The 21,981-nt window shown below is 36.9% G+C and overlaps 1 long non-coding RNA gene across 2 annotated transcripts in view; it reads right to left on the bottom strand.

The window, feature by feature from the left end:
• Positions 1 to 8,460: 8,460 nt before the first annotated feature.
• The window catches only part of LOC135450342 (uncharacterized), a 58,644-nt gene continuing 45,123 nt past the window's right edge, over positions 8,461 to 21,981 (bottom strand). Inside the window, exons 2-5 of one of the 2 annotated variants that reach the window (XR_010441035.1) lie at positions 13,785 to 13,843; positions 13,646 to 13,689; positions 10,432 to 10,499; positions 8,461 to 9,420 (exon numbers count right to left, since the gene is read on the bottom strand). This is a non-coding gene — a long non-coding RNA (uncharacterized LOC135450342). The remainder of the gene's footprint in view (positions 9,421 to 10,431; positions 10,500 to 13,645; positions 13,690 to 13,784; positions 13,844 to 21,981) is intronic. The other variant, XR_010441036.1, reaches the window with a different exon arrangement.

Below are 21,981 nucleotides of genomic sequence, written 5' to 3' on the forward strand. Positions count from 1 at the left end.
CAAAATATTAAAATATGTTCTGCTGTAAAATCATTGTCATCCACATCCACACATCTCACTGATCTTAGAGGTCTTTTCCAACCTAAACCATTCGTTGATATTTTTTTTTTTGGGGCCTCAAGGACAAATTTAAGGCTAAAATATAAAAGCAAAGGAATAGTTAAATACTGATTCATACACAAAAGCTTAGTTCTTTTTTATTTCCATAAATGGCAATCATTCAAACTATCAATCATCTGGAGAGGAAGAATCAGCAGGCAATCTAATTCAAGGAATTAGATTGTAATGTCTGATGTAGATCTACCAGTTAATTTAAATAATGAGTCACCTGGTAGGCAATCAAATCTAGGTCAGGACATTTAGCAGGCTGAAAATAATGAGTCTAACAGCAACAGAGCTAACAAAACAATCCAGATAATAATGACAGCACAGGATGACAGTCCTAACGTAATCAGACAGTGTGCACAAACTGTAAATAGACAGAGTAAAGAGAACGAACTTGTGTAGGGAGGAAAAACATATTCGCCAATGAAACTATTATAGAAGAATTATGTTTGGTTAAAAGGAAGCATAGTGACAATCACTGTGAGGACATGCAATATTTATGTGCTCTGACTGCATCTACGATATCAGTGAAATCCTTCTTTCCAAGCGTTTTGATTTGTTTTGTTTGCATGAAAAGCAAACACTGTAAAACTTGATTGTTGTTGGAGTTAGGAAGTGAGGCCCCCATTTTCCTACTGACCTTTCATGAGGTTTCCTTGAAATAATTTTTGATCTTGAATTTAGAAATTGCTTCTCTGGTCAAGAAAATTAGACTGGGGGAGAAATAAAGTAAATATTCAAAAGCAAATGTTAAGAATGTTCAAAAGGAGCTTCCCCTGCAGTCCCCTCTGCCTCGGTGCCCACATGGATCAGGATATCGGAGACACAGGCACCAGGGACAGGGAAATTCACAGCACCATCTTCCACAAGCCCCTCACTTAACAGCTGTCCTGAAGCTTAGCACCTTGAGCAGCCAAGCAGCCCAGGGGCTGTCACGACAGAGACATAGCATGGATATTAAAAAAAAAAAAAAAAAAAAAAATTCTTCCCACAAATACAAACCATCAAATGGCATGCCATGCCATCAAGTGCAAGAACATGCACCAAAGATTCCCCTATTGGTCCCCATTGAAATCCCAAGATTCCGTTTCCATTCCCGAAAGCAAACGGCATGGGGACCAATAGGGGAATCTTTGGTGCATGTCCCTGCACTTGATGGCATGCCATGGCTTTGCATGGCTTTGAGGTTGCGAAAATTTTTTTTTTCTTTTTTTGACTATCCATAGCATGTCCCTCATATCTTCCCCTCCAGGCTGAGTCTTCCTCCTTGACTTTTTCCCCTGCTTTTGCAGCATCTGCAAACTTAGTTTTGGCCCGTTTTGGTCCTTTGCACTGGGTTGCATTGAATCCTGGTCCATTTCCTTGTAGTCACAAAATTTCCAAAATTTTTTTTTTTCTCCTCCAATTGCAGTTCCTTGGATGGTATCTCCATTCCAGAGCGTTTGTAAGTCCTGATTTTCTGTTTTGGCCTTCAGCGGGGATCAATTTGGGCAAGCTTTGGTGCATGTCCCTGCAATGGATGGCATATGGCCTGCCTTTTCCTGGGCTTCACTTTGGGAAAGTTTGTATTTTTTTCTTTTTAATTTCAGTATCCTTGCCATGTCCCTCATATCTTCCTCTCCGAGTTGTGTCTTCCTCCTCGACTTTTTCCCCTTCTTTTACAGCTTCTGTCAGCTTCGTTTTGGCATGTGTTGGTCTTTTGCACTGCAACTTAACTCCTAAGAGACCATCTCTGGAAGAGACCAAATCTGCCGATTTTGCCTGATTTTTTTGATTGCATTTCATTTGATCCTATCTCCTTTCCAGAGTGTTTGTAAGGCTTTCTTTTCGGGGTCACAAGATTCCGTTTCCCTTCCCGAAAGGAAATTTCAATGGAACTGCAATTGGAGGAGAAAAGAAAAAAATTTTGGAAATTTTGTGACTACAAGGAAATGTACCGGGATTATATCAGGTGCAATGCAAAAAAAAACCACATTCCAAAACTAAGCTCACGGATGTTTCAAAAGCAGGGGAAAACATCAAGGAGGACGATACAACTTGGGGGACAAGATATGTGGGATATGGCATGGATAGATTAAAAGGAAGAAAGAGAAAAAATTCGTTCCCGAAGTCAAAGCCATGCAAAGGCATGGCATGCCATCAAAGGCAGGGAGAATCACCAAAGATTCCTCTATTGGTCCCCATTGAAATCGCAAGATTCCCTTTCCCTTCCTGAAAGGAATCTTCATTTCCTTTCAGAATGGGAAAGGGAGTCTTGCAACCCTGATAAAAAAGCCTTCCAACCACTCTGGAAAGGAGATAGGATCAAATGAAATGCAATTGAAAAAAAACCAGAAAATCTGGAATTTTAGTGTCTTCAAAAACTAGGCTGTGAGGAAATGATCTGAATTACAAAGGACCAAGATATGCCAAAACTAAGCTCACAGATGTTGAGAAAGCAGGGGGAAAAGTCAACGAGGAGTACACACCATAGGGAGAAAGATATGAGGGACATGGCATGGATACTTAAAATAAAAAGAGAAAAAATTTTTTTCCTAAAGTTAAAAGCATCAAAATGCTTGCAGGCCATATGCCATCAAGTGCAGGCACATGTAGCAAGGCTTGCCAAAATTGATCCCCACTGAAGGCCAAAACAGAAAAGAAGGACTTAGAAAGACGCTGGAATGGAGATAGCATCAAAGGAATTGCAATTGGTGGAGAAAAAAAGAAAATTTGGGAAATTCCCCGATGACAAGAAAATGGACTGGGATTATATGAGATGAAGTGCAAAACAAAAAAACATGCCAAAACGAATCTCACAGATGTTTCAAAAGCAGGAGGAAATGTCAAGGAGGGAGACAAAACTTGGAGAGGAAGATATGAGGGACATGGCAAGGACACTTAAATAAAAAGAAAAAAAAACTTTCCCAAAATTAAGCCCATAAAAAGGCAGGCCATATGCAATCCATTGCAGGGACATGCACCAAAGCTTGCCCAAATTGATCCCCGCTGAAGGCCAAAACAGAAAAGAAGGACTTACAAACACTCTGGAATGGAGATACCATCAATGGAATTCCAATTGGAGGGGAAAATACATAATTTGGAAATTTGGGAAATTTAGTGACTGCAAGAAAATGGACTGGGATTATATCAGGTGCAACACAAAGGACCAAAAGAGGCCAAAACTAAACTCACAGACGTTGCAAAAGCAGGGGGGAAAGTCAAGGATGAAGACACAACTTGGCACAGTCATCTCTGCTGCTGAGAAGCACGAGCAGGAGATGTGTTGGGGTGGGAAACACTAGATGTCAGGAGCCCTCCGTGCTCTCCAAAATTGCTGCCTGCTCAAGATGAGTTTATAGTTTATGCATCTGCTCCTCTCTGGATGCGCTGTTCCCAAATGATGGGATTTTGTCTCCACAGTGTCCTGACTGTATCCAGCTGTCACAAAGTGTTTTCTTGTGTGTATTTTCAGCCTTGCTCATTCACACAAGCAGAGGGCAATATGTTCTGTTGGTGTGGCAGGAAGTTGGGCTCTGAAAATTCTTTTTTGTACAACCCTCAGTGCAAAGCACATCAGTGACTCTGCCAGGGAGGTCAGACCCTGTTTCCCCAGTGCCCTGCTCCAGAAATTTAAGCATTATAGAATCATTAAGATTGGAAAAGTCCTCTAAGATAATCAGGTTTCCATTAACCCAGCACTGCCACATCTAAGCCACACAGTGCCTCACAGTGCACCTCTTTTAAATCCCTCCAGGGATGGTGATCCCTCAAGCAGAGCCCTGGGCAGCCTGTTCCAAAGCCTGACCTATGTTTTAGTTTGGAGGGGGTTTTGTGGCTTTTTTGGGTTCTTTTTGTATTAGGATTAGCTCTGTGTTACCAATGACACTACCAAGTTTTTCAGACAAAATGTGGAATGGCAAGAGCTTTACCTATTTAGATGAATTTTATAATCCATTACCCATATGATGCTGCAGGCAGCTGGAGTTCTGCTGGCTTGTCACTAATGCTGGGCTGTTGGGTTTATTCAGCTTAAACTAATCAGGGAGCATATAGGAAATGACTATCAAATAAATATCCTTCAACTTCAGCATCTCATTATGCCTTCAAACCTGGCATCTCATTATGTCCTAAAATGAATGATGGCACTACTTACCATAACTCCAGGTAGCTAGCTAATGCTGAACAGCCAATTTTTTTCCCTTTGTGAGCTGATTATTTAGTTTATAATTACAATTTCAGTTTTAAAAGCATTGTTGTGTTCCACTGACAGATTTTTAAAAGAATAGGGCTTTGTAGCTCAGCTTTATGTTTTCCAAGCATGTCATGGACTCCTTCAAGAGAATCTGTGGGAGCTCTTGTGACTCCTTACATCATGACTTTTTTCTTTGAAAAGTCAGAAGGGAATGATCAGACTTTATTGTTGCGTACATCACTGAGAATTATCTCTGCCTATGAGCTGGACCTACTGTGGTGATAAGGCAGTATCAGGTAGCTGCTTGTAAAAACTTCATCAGGTTTCAGAAATTAAAAACAGGTGAAGAGTCTAAAGTGGGGTTTATTGAAATGCAAAAAATTTCATCTTCTAAGATAATTTAGTAATTTCTTTTAGGACTTCTGAGCTCTGCTGCAGCCCAAGTGATGAGAGGAAGAAGAGATTGCAGATAAATCCATCTTCCCTATTCTGCTGTACTGTGTGTAGACTATTCACATTATTCGAAGTCAGATGTCTGTTTTGATGTTCTTATTATTTAATTTTATGTTTATCTGGTTTATGTCTTCCAAAGGTAACAAGAACTCCCTAATACATCAGAGAAGTGGTGTTCAATGTACAAAGAAGGTTGTGGAGTGTTTTGAGGTCCACTTCAATGAAGGGAGCTTTAGATAATGAGAAATAATAATCAAAAACTAGCCTGAAGATTTTTGAATACACAAAAAACACCAACCTGTACAGGCAAAATGGAAATCACAACCTTATTCCTAATTAATGAATTTAATTTATATAATTTGTTTCACCAATTTTGGAGCTTGTCACATCTGGAAACTCTTCCACAGCTGGAGAGCAGCACCTTTAAGCTGTAAATTGTAACATTTGGCTAGCAGGGCCTGCTAAAGTGCTAATCCCAGAAACAGCAATTTTCCTCCTTTTACACAGACTTAACAGTTTTTTATATGCCTGAAATAGTAATGCCATATGTAATTCTCTTTCTAGCCAAGCCTACTTAAAATGCTCGCTCAGAAGTAATAAGTGCAATATTTTTTCTAATCAGGTCCCCTTGGAATGAAATCATGGAAAAACTGTTCCTGCCAGTTCATGCTGATTACCTGTGTGTCTCATTACTCTAAACCCTATCTGACAGCCACACAGTCGTAACTGTCTTTCAACAAGAGCTACCACCGAGTCTTTTAAAATAATTTCATTTCAATTTTAGCTAGTTCTAGCTTAAATAGCACATTTAATTGCCTAATAAGCAGTTCATAAGAAGAACATAATTTCAAAGTAAAATGTTGGACCTACCCGGTCTTTGACAGTGAGGGAAATTAGAGATGCCTTTTAAGTCCTCCAGTGCAAGTTATTCTGCAGCAGAGGAATCAGCAACCTGGAAACTCGTTAGAATACTGATTGCACTATCAAAGTATGCACAGAATTAAAAAATAATAATAATAAAAATTACTGTAAATATTAAGCAATTACTGAACACAGAAGGTAGAATATTTTAACTGATTCAGAAGTAGCAGTAGGCTCCAAAGTAATAAGAAACCCAGCAGGTTTGGTTTATCTATAGGGAAAACATCCCACACCAGCTTAAACTGTGTTATTTTATTGCACATGAAATATCAGAATAAATGTACAATGTACCATGTGCAGGGGCTAATTTTGTCTGATCTCCCATGAAACAAAGACAACAGAACCCAGTCCACGTGTTTTCCCTTTCAGCCCCATTATCTGTGCCTAATGAACTCCCAGCTCCAGAATGCTGCATTATCTTGAGGAGCCCCAGAGATGACAGACTGGACTGAGTTGTATTAAACCCCTGAGTTAAACAGGGAAATTCTTTGAGGATTTACAGCAGGTGCACTTCAGCCAGCAGTGTTGGAATCTCATCTCCACTGCTTTGTCCCCACTTGTCCTTAGGTCTGTGTGTATGGGATGGATCCTCTTGGTCACGTGCAATACCCACATCTGGCAGGGGAAATCCAGGCTGGAAGGGAAGGCAGGCAGGGAAGAGGGCAGGAGGACCAGAGTCCCTCAATGTGGAGCTGGAACATAACTGGGAAATCTCCTGGGGTTCATCACAGCCAAGAACAGCATGGCCACAGACATCAAGTCCTAATTCACCAAGTGAGCAGGTCCCTCACCTTCTGGATTCCTCAAATAATTAAACATTAAGTTCCAAAGCCTAAGGCAGAGATAATGGCTAAGAAACTGCCCCTTGTTTGTCCATTTTGGATGGCAGAACTGTTGATTTTCCTAGACAATGTGTTTTCCTGACAGTGTGAATATTTGTAGGATGTTTAAAAATTTCTGGCCAGTTCCTGAGGAATGAAAAGTGGCTCACAGACACAGTAAACTACCAACATGGGCATTTATTTGATATCCCAGAAGGTTTTCTGTATCTAAAAGACAGTAAAGCCAGTTACTACAGGAAATACCCTACAGAAAGGCAATGAAATAAATAAAGATTTGTAATGGAAATGTTTTTCTATTGAAAAAATATTCAGTTCTGGAAATTGATGCATTTTGTCACAATGTCTTCATTCTGATTAAACTGTATACATAAAAAAGAGGGAAAATAATTAAACCCCAATGATATTCATGAGGTCAAATGCACTGTCATATATCTGTCCATGGTTTTGAACTACTTTTTTCTGATTTTATGAGAACATTACAAATTGGATGACCAGGAAGAAAAAGTTCTCAAATTTCTATGCTTTGATTTTATCCGAATTAAATGGGAAACTTCTGCCCTCATTTTAAATGAAATATTGTATAATTAAGTTGCAGCAAATTTTTCAACAGATCACTTTAAAGAAAAAAAAAAAACACCTCAATAAACACTAGCTGTAAAGAACAAAGTGAAATTAAATTGCATAGCAATATTTAGGAAATATTAGTAAATACAAGAATTACTGCTGAAGAAAAATCAATATTCTTCACCCATCAGCTCAAAATAGAATTGCCTGATTTTACTGCCAGAAAATGAGGAAATAATTTAGACTATGAACATTGAAAAAACTGATAAACTAGAAGTGTAAACTATGAAGTCATAAATCAAATACAAAACAAATTTCAGAAATGATCAAACAATAACTCATTTTCTGTATAGATTTCTCTGTATCTCTGCCTGTGAAATACCCTTTAAACCTGCTTTTTCCAATGTTTTTTGAAAGTATGGTATATTCAGCTCCTCAACAAAATTCTTATTAGTGAAAGCATTAATCATTGGTTAATTGTAATTACTTAGCCTGTGGAAAATTTGGGAATGGAATTAGACTGTGACTACAAGTCAAATAAAGTTTGCTTTTCCTATTGATTTAAACATTTTTGAGACAGATGTCCAATATGGTTTGCTTGGAATTTTCTTTCTTTTTTTTTTTTTCTTTTTGATGCTTGGTCAATGTGCTGAATAACAATTGAGCTCACTCTCTACACAAATGTTTGTATCCCACAGAAGTTACCTTGTAATCATCAATTTTCTTAACGATAGAGGACAGTACATATATTGCTTTTCCAATAAACTTGCACAAATGTACAAACCAAGATATTTTTGAGCTTCTGTAATTTTTGTTGCTCAACTGAATGTTCCTGACAACATTAAAAGTTATTTAAAGCCTGCTCTACACACTTTGATGCCTTCTTTAAAGACATTTAAGCTTTTTCAGTGTCACAGTCCAATGTTCTTTCCTTTATTTATGCTTGGAAGGGCAAAGCCTCAACAGGGTTTCAATGTTGGGATGAGGCACTGCCTGCATCTGACACTGGGTTTTCTTCAGTCAATCAGGAATGTGAAGGTGAAGATCAAGGGATTAATTTTTCCATCATTGGAGTTACTGTCTTTTTTTCTTCCTTTTTTTTTTTTTTGTTTTTTATCACCTTTATTGTTGATTACTTCAATTATTAAGAAAATATTCATTTTTTCACTGATATTTTTTTGAAACTGGATGAGGATCCTTTCAGAACTAATCAACTCCATCATGGTAAAATTTTACCCAAAAAAATATATTTTTTAACTCTGAATGACAGCACAGAGAATCTTCCCTGAGAAATCATAATGTCATAACCTAACAACATTTATTTTTATAGCAAATAAATATTTCATGAACATTTAAAGCTATTACAATTTTTTTCATGGTTTTCTGAACCAGTCACACATTGCCACTTCCCGTGGTAGATTATTTCACTTTCCTAAAGTCTGTTTTTCTAAACTTAAGTCTGAATAATAACAGCCTTATTTTCTTGTCCTTTCAGATTTCAAATATAAAGCTAATGACATTTTATTATTCACACAGTTTGAATCTCTTGTGAAATACTTGCTTTTAAAAGAATGTCTGAGAATACTCCCAAATGGGAGGGGGGAGAAAAGCATATTTATTTAGCACAATTTGAACTGTTTCATTTTAAATTCAATGCCAAAACGCTTCTGCATTTCCCCCCATGACCTCCCATAACATGAGTCATCAGAGATAACTATATCTATTATTATGCTGCAAAAAGGTAGGAGGTTTTGCTTTTTCAAACACTTTTAGCTAACTTTTCCCCCATTTCCAGTGCAGGATAAGGTAATAATTTATCGCTTGGCAGAAAATTACAAGACTTCCACAGTGACTCATCTGTGCTGCTTGGGTTTTACATGAAAGCAGCTGTACAGCACAAGTTTTTCCCACATTTTTAACCTGATTTATTCTTAGTTTGAAGCTTTGGATGCTTTTTGGGATAACAAGTTGGGTAACAAAGTGAAGAGGTTTTGACATTACAAGTTTTAGGCTCTTCAGCTCTGAGATGCTGTGGGAAAAGCAGACAGACAAACCTGACCAACTTCGTGAGTTCTCCTCCATCCCAGCTTCTCCAGAGATCTCTGCTGGCCACCAGCTCAACTCCTACTCTCATTCTTTACACAAAATACCAGCATTTGCAGCAAAACCACAGATTGCACGTTTTTCCTTCTTTTTTCATCTGTCTTTTTAAATGAAGATGATACAATAAAACCCATTAACAAGTCTGCAAAGTCCTTCTAATACCCACAGAATTCTCCAATCCATAAAGAAGGTCTTGGATGCAGGTCATAGGCCAGATTTCATCAAGCCTTGCAGGTCATAATATCAGAAGGAGGACTCCTGTAATGAACATCACATCAATAAATAAAAACATGTTGTCTTTCTGAGAATTCTCTCCTAGTAATAATGAGTGTATTCTTACTTACAGAATTCACAAACTAAAGCCATGATTCAAAGCAAAAACTTCAGAAGAGGATGGATGCAGAGTATCAGAAGTCAAGACTTGGTAAATAATTATAAAGGACAATATCAGCAAAACATTGCATTGGTGTCTCTACATTTGGTTGTGCTATAATTAATCCATCCCAAATCCTTTTGTAAAAGAAATAAACTAGTAAGATAATTTTAATGAGTTTTAAATTGATGTTATACTTTGCATTCCCTCTAAATCTAAATACTGGTAAAAATTTCTCCACCAAAATATTTTCTTCTATTATAATTTCAATAACTACAGCATATGCAAGCCAAGATATGAATTAGTGAAAGAAAAGAAACACTGGATAATAGATCATTAACCTTAGGCCACATTTTAATCTTCATTTCTAAAGGTTTCCCTTTCTGTACACTTTATGCATTTTGCATTTCCTGCTTGCAACAAGCAAATTCAGCAAACATTATTTATCTGAGTTCCTTTGTAGGCAAACAACAGCCTGAGTTTCCTGATGTGTTGTGGAGGACAAACCAAGGAGGCAGATTCCACAAAAATAAATGGTTGATACCCAAGTTAGTGATGTATTTCTTTAAGCATAGTGGAAATATCCTTAAAAGCTGCAAGGACACATAATCAAGTGTCCCAAGAGGAGACTAACTCATGCTCTGACCTTTTATACCAGTTTGGTTATAGTAGGTATTCAATTACCCAATTAAAAGAAAAAAATGGGAGAGAAGAAAATGGGTATAAATATATAGCAGTATCATCTTGATGCCTCTCATTCTTGAACTGAGTTATACCTTATTCAGAGGCTACAATGAGGCCCTCAAAAGCAAAAATTCCAAGTGCCACAATATTTCTGAGAAGATATTCTGAATGGAATTAAATTTTTTGATCAACAACTCTTTTGATGAAATTACCTTTTTTTCCCCTGTTATATAATACCTTGGTTTTCCTGCCCACTTCTTACTTTCTTGTCTTCATAAACCTGGAAATAAGAAATATGTCCTGGTTTGAAAGGAGGAGGATACCTTACATCAAAGAGTAAAAGCACATTTCTATCTCAGTAAATGAGGTCATTTTGCTATTTCTCCACTCTGCTTTATTCTTTCTTTCCCTGGATACTGAACTCTGAAACGAAATTATTCCTACTTCCTTTTCTGAAGAACTGAAAAGGCAAATTTTGTGTACATCATAATTTGCAACAACCACAGGGGTTTAAATTTTGTAGCCCACAGGTAAATGCAACATTTTCTTCTAGTTAAAAGAACTTTCTCTAGCATTGCAATGTGTTATAATTGCATTGTACATTCCATTTCTTAGCTGGGTGAAAATTGCAAAGCCCTATCAACAATTCTTAAAAATATTATTTTTTCATATGATACCTAAGGGAATATTTTCACACTAAGAAGAATATTTTTGAAAATATCTACTTTTTTGGTTTATTTGATCACTGTGTGTTTGCTAAACAAGCTGGATAGATCTGTGGGGGATCTTTGTTGCTCTTATTTAAAACTGGAGGTGTTCATCAGTTTTCAGATTCCAAGTTCCTTGTTTCTTGGCATCACCATTGTCAGCCTGAGTTCTGTTGTTGTGTCAGTGGTACCCTGTTCAAGTCTATAAATTCATGTGGCATTGGAAAGTCTAAATTTCATCAATGTCATCAATCATGAACTGATGAATAACAAAGAATTTTCAAGGATTTCTTTTCCAACAAGAATCTGTTGCAAAAAAAACACAAAATCATTTTTGTTACAGCCAAGGCTGATGCTAGTCCACACCAAGAGAGATTCTTCACTTGAATAAGAATTACTTGTGCCACTAAAAAAATTTGGAAGGGCAGCAGTAATATTTGTTACCATGGTACAATTACTTTCATAACTGAGAAAACATTGTTCTGCTTTATTTTCAAAAGAAATTATTGTCTTTTTTTCCAAAATTCCATCATTAATCTTTGTAAAGAATGGCTGAGGGCTGAATAGAATTATGATCCCCTTCTGTCAGGAAGAGAAAGATTAGAATTACAATACTCTTCTGTCAGGAAGAGAAAGATTAGATTACACTTCATATTTTATGTGAAGAAAATTGTGGCTACTTTAGCCATAAATATAACCTCTAAGAAAAAAAAATACTGAATTTGGATTGCCAGTGCAATGCTATTATGCCAGAGTAATATAATATCCCCACAGATATGATAGGTGCTTTCAGAAAAGTCCAGCTATGTAACATGATACACTACACTGCAGATGAAACCTTCTCCTAATATATAACCTGCATAACAATTTCAGTGTAATAAACGGTGGGTGGATTTCTTGTTATTGATTTTACCATCCCAGGCAGTTGGAGGTCATCATGCATTTACACAGGAAATACTACAAATCCCAGTGGTCATAAGTTTGTTACCTCAGCCTATTTTTCTGGGTTTTTTTCCATATAGTTGGTACAGCAGTAAACACGGAGAATAATAATCCTTACTGCTTAGCAATTTCTTTTATTGTCCTTTGTATTATATACAATCTTTTGGTGGGAAAGACCTTAATAGAAACAAAATCAATAGGACACTATGAAACTGTAATAGGAGTCTACAAAAATCACTCTAAGAACCATCAGATATAATAGAAAGTGATTAAACCTCCATAGGGCTTTTCTTTCTAGGGAAAAAAGCTAATAATTATAAAAAAGGTAAAAAGCTTGTTTGCTGTTACTTAGTAGGTTGTGTTAAATTCTAACAGGGGCTGAGGGAGGGAAGGTGCCACTATAATTCTGAACAAAAATGCACAAGAAAACTCAGCTCTCAGAGGAGGACTTGCTTCACAAAGGACTCATGGAAGTCACTTCCAGAGTGTCCAAATGCTTCAAAAAGGGAAAATGATATAAATTGGGAAATACTGGAATGTTGAGGAGTTTATTTCTCCAGATAGCTTGAGATCACTAAGTGTTAAATTTCCAAAGCAATCCTGGAGTTGCATCAGAGCTGTTCAGAGAATAAGCAGGTGAAACAGCTCCTTCATCCAGCCACCAGTGCTCCTCTATTTGTCTCCTGGAAGGAAATCCCAGAGGAAAGAGCTTTAAGTTTTTGCACAACTCTTTTTGCAGGTCTTTGGTATCGGCCTGCACACTCTATCACAGTTTGAGAGCTTTATCTCTGCAGGGTTCCCTCCTGATATGGCCCATGCTGATGAGCTGATGACTCACAAAAGATTTAACACCAAGAGCACCACAAAGTTATTCTCATTTAATTTCTATTCAATGATATTCTTAAACCCTTTCAAGAAGTTTGAGAGGTGATGATAGCATAGGTCCTGATCCAAACTTACCTACAGTCAGTAAGAACTTAGACTTTGACTTATTTAATCCTGATTGAGCTAGATAATAAAGCCAGTGCTGAATTTTAAGTGTGCAAATAGTTCTATATTATGCATACAAATCCCTTTCCAGATTAGGCTAAATGTTAATCAGTAGAACACCAATAGAACTCCCCCAGTCAGCTTCCTTTTCACAACTAAGAAATTCACAATGGGGACACTCAGAATGACTACTTCAAAACTATATTCAAAGGTAAGTGAAAGCTTCAGTGATGTGCTGGGCTGGACACTGGATTATTCTCTGTCAATTATTGTGCTTCTGAAACCTGTGACCACAGGTTCTTCCTCACATGGTTTAATTTGTGGTATCTCATGGAGGAGTTTTGAATCACTGTCTTTCCTATACAGCCTGCTTGGGCTCTAGTTTTGGATAGCTAAATTATCTCAGTTAAATGCCCAGAGAATATGAAATACATGGTGAACCACGTATTCATGGTGAACAAATGTGATGAAATACATGGAGAACTGTGTGGTGAAGAAATTATTTGTCAAACCCCACATTACTGCAAATTTATTGAACTAGATGGAATTAAATCCAATGTGCTCCATGTATTTGAATCTGCATTAATACTCAAATAATTTTTGTATCTGTACAGTGACAGTGGAAACTATTTTTTGGCAATGTAAGTTTATTTTGCTAAATATCTAAACCAGCCTGGACCAAGGCTGAACCTTGCAACACCAAGAACATGAATGTTCTATTTTCCTTCACATCCCAGCCACAGGAGCACCACTCAGCCCATATATTCATCAGAGTGTTTTAGTGTACCTTTTAAATCGTCATCATTGTCTCTGCTCCATTAAAAGAACTATCTGCATGAAAGAAAGAACAAATTGTCTTCTAACTGGTCTATTACAAGGTACATTAATGAAGATAGGGGAACTTTATTAGTGCTTTAATGGTGTACCTGTTCACGTTGTCTTGGGTGTTATTGTTGTAAGGGGCTGCTTGACAGGCATCAAAGTGCTGCCAGGTACAACAAACAATGCATTAGAAAGCAACTTTTATGCTTGTACAGTTCTTTTTCCTTGTAAAACAAGGATTTTCCAAGCAACATTTACCACCAGTCATTTGATGGCCACTGATATTTGGCCATCTTAAATGTAGTTGCCAAGCCAGGCGCTTCAAGTTTCACATTCTTGTGAAGTGACTTTTTTTTTTAAACGAAAAACAGTTGTAAAATAAATTCTGAGGAGCAGAGCATTAACTTAATGTTTTATCACATTAACTAAACTATATCCTGTAAAAAAACTGCACTATAAAACACTGCATTAAAGTTAATGCAAGACTGAATATTATACATGGGCATATCCACCGCAATTTAGATCCTCACTAGGACTAAGCTTCCATGGATACCCTTGAGAAATTGGCTTGACTAAACACAGGAAAATTAAACTTTGTATTTAGGAGAAAAATGACCTTCCAGCACATAGGTCATACATAAGTTTTTTGTAATTTTTTTTTAAGGATGACCATAATAGTTGAATATTGGAAATGAAAAGACAAATTAAAATTCTTTGTTCCCTTGTTACAGTTGTTATCCACAGATCAGCAAAGGGTAAGGGCCACCATGGGATGGGCTGGGTATAAAAGTCATGTACAGAATACAAAAGTTCATTAATTTCACAGTGATTTCTCACACTGTCCTAAAGCATCATCATGGTGTCTTTTGTTAAAAACATTTTCAGCCATTTCCTGACAAGATCAGCAAATTGTTTGTGCTTCAATAAACTATTACAGAGCAGGCAAATATTATAAACCCACAGTATTTACTTTGCAAATATAAAGATATGCTCATATGACTCAGTTCTGTAAATTTATTGCTATAAATATATATCTAAATTATACATATAAATATATGCTATATATTGGATAAGGTTGCCATCCTTTCATAAACAATCCAAAAATAATGGGAATTAAAGTCAAAATCTGAAAATAAACTGTTACTAAAGAGAAATATTTTAAGGAGATGAGAGAGAGAGAAGTACCAATCTGATATTCACATTTCATATTTGTGAAATTTATATGATTAAACACAACAATGACTTTTCAATGACTAAAATTCCCTTTTTCACTGCCAAAGTAAGCTGAATAATTTTGGGGGTTTGTTTTTTTGTTGAAAGAGTGCATGCTTGGTTTTTGTTTGTTTGTTTATTTGCTTGGGGGCTTTTATCATAAATCACCACATTGAATTCTAAATGCTTTGTCCTTGTCTTCCTTTCTGGAAAAAACACAGAAAGACTCTTCTACTGAAAAGTGAGGTAAAAAAACCTTTAGGGAGATTTTGTCTTGCTCTTTTCTCTGTTTTAAAATGAATAATTGCAAGTGGGGGGCTGGAATCACCTTGTACCAGTGACCAGGACCTAGCAGTGAGGTTGTGATAAACATTTACAAGTGGGCATCTTTGACATGACCTAATTTCCCTCCATGTTCACAATCTATTTGTTCATAATCATTTACCAACTCGTGCGGTTTTTTAACAAAGTAGTTTGTCAGAAAGGTTTGAAGAAAGCTTAATCTGGTAAAAATTCTTTAAACATCTCAGAAGTACAATGAGGTTGAAGTTAGCATTAATGTTTATATGCATGAAAATCATTATTGTCTGAGCATTTTATACTGCTTTTTCTTCCAAGTTGATAGCATAGGCTGACGTACCATGATGCATTTTTTATTAAGTGCTTGATTATTCAGTTTGATTTCCTGGAGGCTTTGTGTCTAATTTACAGAAGAGGGAGGGGATCAGCTTCAACTTTGTGCAGAAAAGTGGAAATAACACATCTTATGGAGACCTGTTATGGTGTGACATGATTACATGGGGCCAATCTTCATGAGGCTGTAAAAATGATCTCAGTTCCCGAAAAGTGGCAGAGCATATCAGATTGTGAAGAATATATAAAAATTAATGCAAACTTTATGCAAAATCCTCAAAATTTAAGAAGTAGGGAAGAAGGCACAATGCCATCAGATTTAACTCAAATTTTGATGTTGACTTTGCAACATCTATATTGCAAAGACTAAAATATCTCCTAGCTGCAATTATGTAATTTTCATTCCAGAGTTCTGCACTATTGTAGAGATGTTTTCCAGTCCAGACAGAGGACTATTAACTACTCCAGTTTTAAAACAGGTAAAAGTGACCCAAACTAACTCTTCTCTGCTGGTAATTTTTTTTTTTTTAATTCACCTTCTCAAGGTTTATAAGAGATAATTTCATTTAAATCCTGGATTGCATGTCTTTGCATTCCACTAGAATGTACACCATGATAGGTTGAATATAATTCACATATTGTTTAATATCATATAAATATTTATATGCAAAAAATATTAGGATGGAGTGCATGGCTGCCAGTGAAATATTCCTGCAGAAATTATTAGAAAGGTCTTTTGCAAGAAAACAGCAGCATCAAACCTTTGAGTCCTTCGACTAAATCTTGACTAATTATCAGTAATCATGATATTCACCATCAGAAATGCAGCAAAATCTTCCACTCAGTTTATTTTGTATCATTCACAGCTTGGGTAAAACCCAGCTTACCAACTTTTTGTTTGAGCGCATGCACTGGAGGAGATTCAGGCACCTGCAGTGTAATTTATCCTTTTCATTATTATTTTTTATATCATATATGCTTGTTTTATAGGTATATTTCTGCTGCTGTTAGAGGTGATTAGAGTGTCAGAGTAAAATGTACATTTCAATTATATAATTAAGAAAAAATTAAAGTGATACAAAAGCAAGCATTATCTACTGCGATAGAAAGCCTTTGTGGGATTTTGAGTTGGAAAAGCTTGTGTGGAAAGTGGCCAAAAATGGAGGCAAATTACATCAACATAGATTTTTCTCTGTGCTTAGTTCAATGTTTTGTAATCCTGATACAAATACACAGTTTATTTTAAACCACAAAGCACAGCTAACATGATCAGATAGAAAGACTCAACCAATTTCTTTCAGTTATTAGGCCTCTGGCATTCATAAATCACAGAAAGGCTGACCAGATATTCTGAAGCCCATCCAATTTACCATAGCACCAATAGGTTACACTTTCTAAACTTGCTCATTCATTCTGAGCATTATAATAATTTGAAATGCCAAAATAAATCACAGAATACCAGGTTGGAAAAGACCTCAAGGATCATCTGGTGCGATTTTCTTGGCAAAGACACGTCCTAGACGTGGCCCAGCATCCTGTCCAGACCACTCTAGCATTGGTGAATGCAGCACCTCCCTGTGGAGACTGTTCCAATATTTCTATTGATTTCACCAGGACAGTATTTCTTGCCATTTGAAGCATTGTTTAATATTTAATTTCTTTTCCCCCCAGGTTTAGGCACCAGCCCAGGAAGCCGTCTGTGCGTGGTGTTAAACATGCACTCACTTTACTCTGGGTTTAAGCATTTAAATAATGCACTTAAATGCCTTCTGCCTCAACATCAGCAATTTTTAGAGAATTGATTGTAACTGGCTCTGCTTTCACCTGCATTTTCTGACCCAAACCACCTGTTCCAGCCACATCCACCCTCACCAGGTCGTGTTCCCCCTTGCAGTGTAAAAATGTGTTCAGCTCATCAAAAATGCATTTCATTACCTTCAGCATCTTCCAATTACAGGCTGAGTTTCAGATGCACTTGTAAAACCAAAGTTAGATTTTGCAGAACAGAAAAAATATTTGGGAAAAAGTCCTAAATGTGATGTCAATCAGACAAAATTTGTTGCTTTCATGGAATCCTCCAATTTGTTGTGTTTCACAAAAAGAACAAAACCCCTTCTCAGAGTTTAATGGGTGGCATGTGCCTCCAGCTATGCAGCAGAATAAATGGTGATCCAAATGTTGTTTTGTCCTAATTATACAGCTGTTTAGAAAATATATAACATTTATAAAGATGTGCCTTGTCAAAAGTTAGAAGTGGCGCCTCTCGGCAGGCCAGCACACTCAGATGTCATGTCAACTTACACTCATCTAAACACTGCCAGAAACAGCAGAGGAAAAGGGGAAACAGCAGAGGAAAAGGGGAAAATTTTGCTGTTCACCAAAGAGTAAAGTTAATTTAAATAATATTCCTGATTCTCACTTCTGCCTGTTCTCCTTTCTGAGCTCCACAATTATTTCTTTATTATTTTTGCACCATTCCTCTGGGATTCACAGAGCTAAATGCTCTTCATAAGATTCCTCAGAGAATTTCCTCATATCAAGTGCTAAGGAAGAGTTCTGTCCCACGAGTTTGCCACTGAATTGGTGATCTGCCTAATTTTGATGCACCCATTTCTCTGCTTCCCCTGACTGAGATCTTGAGTCAACAAAGTCACCACCATCTCTTTGCATTAAAGGCTCCTCCAAGTGTTTTTTGCACAGCTGAGTATCACTCCTGTCATTAAAATTTTATGGATGAATGCTCCACATGCATCCAGTAGTGTTTCTAAGAGCCCTATTGCCTCCCATTATTAATTAAAAGATTGGAGGAAGACTGACTAAGTCTTTGAAGTAGGAACTATAAGAAACCATGTCTAAAAGGGTTTAAAATTGTTGTAGCAATTATAAAATATAGATATATTTTATACATTGCATAAAAAACACATAAACATAAAATAATTGAAGAAATTTTTTGCTTTTAGGGTGATGAGGCAGAGGATGCCCAGAGCAGCTGTGGTGCCCCTGGATCCCTGGAAGTGTCCAAGGCCAGGCTGGACAAGGCTTGGAGCAATCCGGGACAGTGGAAGGTGTCCCTGACTATGGGAGGGGGTGGAATTGGATGATTTTTAGGGTCCTTCCCAACACAAAATATTCTATGATCTTATGTAAAGTTAAATAATAGAAACTATTATGACCATCATCATATTTATAAATTATAAAAATTATATGAATTTTAAATTATTAGTATATTACATATAGAAATGATCTATATACAAAGTATGTGTTTAAATTTATAGCACAGTACCGCCCAGGGCTATCAGCCAAGATCTGATTTCTACGGTGTTAGGCATATATTAACACAAAATTAAAGCATAATTTTCCTGTGCAGAACTTTCAAGGTGGCTGGAAAAAAATGGAGTATATTTAAATAGTAACTAAGCATTTTTCTGTGTAATAATTGTATGCAAGAAGTGTGATCATGGAGAATACACCAAGAAATGAGAGTGAGCATGAAAGTGAAGAATCACTTTGACTGTCCAGGTACCAATTCCTCTCTAAACAGTGGCCCATGAAATCAGGGAGTGTTTGAAAGACAGTGCCACTTACTGAGTAAAGAGACAGTCCAAACACCTTAATCTCAGAGGATTACAACCACTACAAATGGAAACAAACTTTCCAGATCCTTTCCAAATCAAACAATTAACTCTAATATTCACACCCTTGGAGACATTTCAGTTGAGCTAGCATGTCTAATTTATAATCGATGATTAACAGAAGATGCAACTAATTTGTCTTTGTTATTTGATTTTTCCCCAGTCAAATTTACTCAGTAAAATGGATTGAAACAATGTTTTAAAGGCTGGTAAGCACTGAATTAGAAATCTGGTATGTGGCTTCATTGTAGACCAGCATTAAATACATGTATTACAGGACACTATCTCTTGCCTTGAGTAGTTTTAACAAATTAATTTTGACCTGTAAACTTAATAAAGTCTGTTAAGTAGGACCAACCTCTCTGTTAAGTTAAATAGAGACTGAATATTTAATTATTTTAATTGTCTGATAAATTTGAAATTGAGAAAGTAACAGCCCTGCAAATCTTAAAAAATACATTTTCAACCCTGTGTGTAATTAAGCATTACTATTGCGATTTTACTGCAGTCAAGAGGTCACAAAGTCAAGCCCAATCACCCCTGATGGAATGAGAATTGCACATTAGATCAAGAAAAATAGTTTTCCAGAGGTTAAAGTACCAGTTCAGGGAAACTAAAATACATTTGCAGGAATACTGAGAATGGTGATTAGGCAGCAGAAGAGCTAACAAAGATGGGTAGCCTTAATAATGGCAAAATACACCTCACTGAAGTGGGTTTTGGTCACTCTTATGGTAAAGGACATGAAACTTTAGTATTTATGTATGAAGAACTATCACTTTCACAGTCATCTTCTACAATAATCATAGAGATGTAAACACTTGAAGATGAGGGAGCTGTCCCAGAACCCACTGCTAGATTGTGGTGTTTGTGAGGGTCCCCAGGATGAGAAGCTGCCTCCAAGTTCTCAGAAGGCTGATTTATTATTTTATGTACTTGTAGTATATTAAAATAATGCTATAGTAAAACTATGATAAAGAGAAAGGATACATCAGAAAGCTTAACAAGAACGATAAAAAAAAACCCCGTGACTCCTCAGAGCCTCAACACAGCTGGACCATGATTGGTCATTAAATTAAAACAATTCACATGCTGGATAAACAATCTCCAAATCACATTCCAAAGCAGCAAAACAGGGAGAAGCTGAAGCTTCCCAGCTTCCCAAGAGAAAATCCTGGGCAAAGAGGATTTTTCAGAAAATATCATGGTGACACTAGATCCAGCATGGCTCTGAGTGCTCTCTCAGCTCTCCCAGTTCCCAGACAGTTTTCTGTTCTTTTTTGGGGGGATTAACAGGTTTTTGGCACAAATTTACCCTAATACACATCAGCAAATCTCACATTCACAGAAATTATTGCTTGCACTCAGCTTAAGCTGTCAGTGCCATTGACAGGACCATGTCCTGCATCCCTCCTGAGCCTTGGGCATCTGATTGGTGACACTCGTCCCCAAAGATCTGCTGAACAGCAGAATTCCTGCTTTGTCCCAATGCAGTGGAGTGCAGGGAATGAAGAAACATCAGGAGCAGAGGTAAAGCTGCGACAAAACCTGCAGAAAGAAGTATCTGATTATCCAGCTCCAGCTCAAACATAAAGATTTTGAGCAATCTAATTTCTGAGCAGCACCACTGCAGTCAATAGTAAATGAGACTGTGACATTTCCTAGAAAGTTCTTTAAAAAATAAATAAAAGGAAGGCTTAACAAGGATCATGAATGAACAGAAAAATGACTTACATCACACCGTCACACCCTGATATTTTCCCCCAAATTATTTGAACTGAAATCATCTACAGTTTATGGGCATGCAATGGAACAGGCCTCTTAGATAAATATATCCTGAATTTGCTCTTTTAATTTTACATAATAATCCAATAAGAACACAAGCTGACTCAACTGCAGTTATTAGGTCTAATCTCTTCAAGTAATTATTTTACTATGAAAAAAGTAGTAGTATTTCTGAAAGTGCTCTCTCCAGAGGATGGTTCTACACTGGACATCAGACAGAAACTAATCAGCCACAGTAAAATAAGGAAGAAAAAAAGCAGCTACAGTCACTATGCTGAGAAGTCATCCCTGTTAAAATCAATACTGTGATTAATGTTAAAACACAGGAGATCAGAATCCATCATGCAATATTTTTCCTGTCTGTGCTGTTATTTTTATAGCTGAATTTTGCTATGCTGAACTGCTTCACATCTGAATAATTGCTGGAAAGGAGCTCCAACCCTTTCTGGAGAAAGAAAGGGAGACTGAGGTTTGTACTTGCACAGGAAGAAAGAGGCTGGGAAGGGAAAAGTAACTGAAAGCAAATCTGTGTTATTTATATGAACTGCAGAGCACGAACTAAACCACACAACCTGGCAGGCAGTTCCTGCTGAAATTGCTGCAAAATCTCTCAAGGTTTCCTGAGATGAAGTTCCTCAATTTCTGCTGCAGACACCTCACTCTGGTGACCCTGGACCTCCTGCTTAAGGACTGGTGGTCACAGCATTTCTCCCCTTTGCCTTGTGCTGTTTTTTTCTGAATTCATTTTCCACTGCAACAAGAGCCATGTCCTCAATTCCCATTCCCTGAAAAGCAAACACTGCAAAGCAACCATGATGCATTGACAGATAATTTTAAAAGACAAGATCAAGTTTATGTAATTAAAAAGTATCTGTTCAGAATATTTCACGCTTTTAGTTTCTCTTTTTTTTTTTTTTTTTAATTTAAAGTCTTTGATTGCTGCAATAAGAATGACCTTGATACATAACAAATATATTGGTTGTCTGGTAGTTTAACATGAAGTTGCGATGTGAGGTAGAAAAATTGTTTTTTCTTAGAT

This window comes from Zonotrichia leucophrys, chromosome 7, assembly GCF_028769735.1.
Source record: "Zonotrichia leucophrys gambelii isolate GWCS_2022_RI chromosome 7, RI_Zleu_2.0, whole genome shotgun sequence".
In the NCBI taxonomy this organism is placed as follows: domain Eukaryota; kingdom Metazoa; phylum Chordata; class Aves; order Passeriformes; family Passerellidae; genus Zonotrichia; species Zonotrichia leucophrys.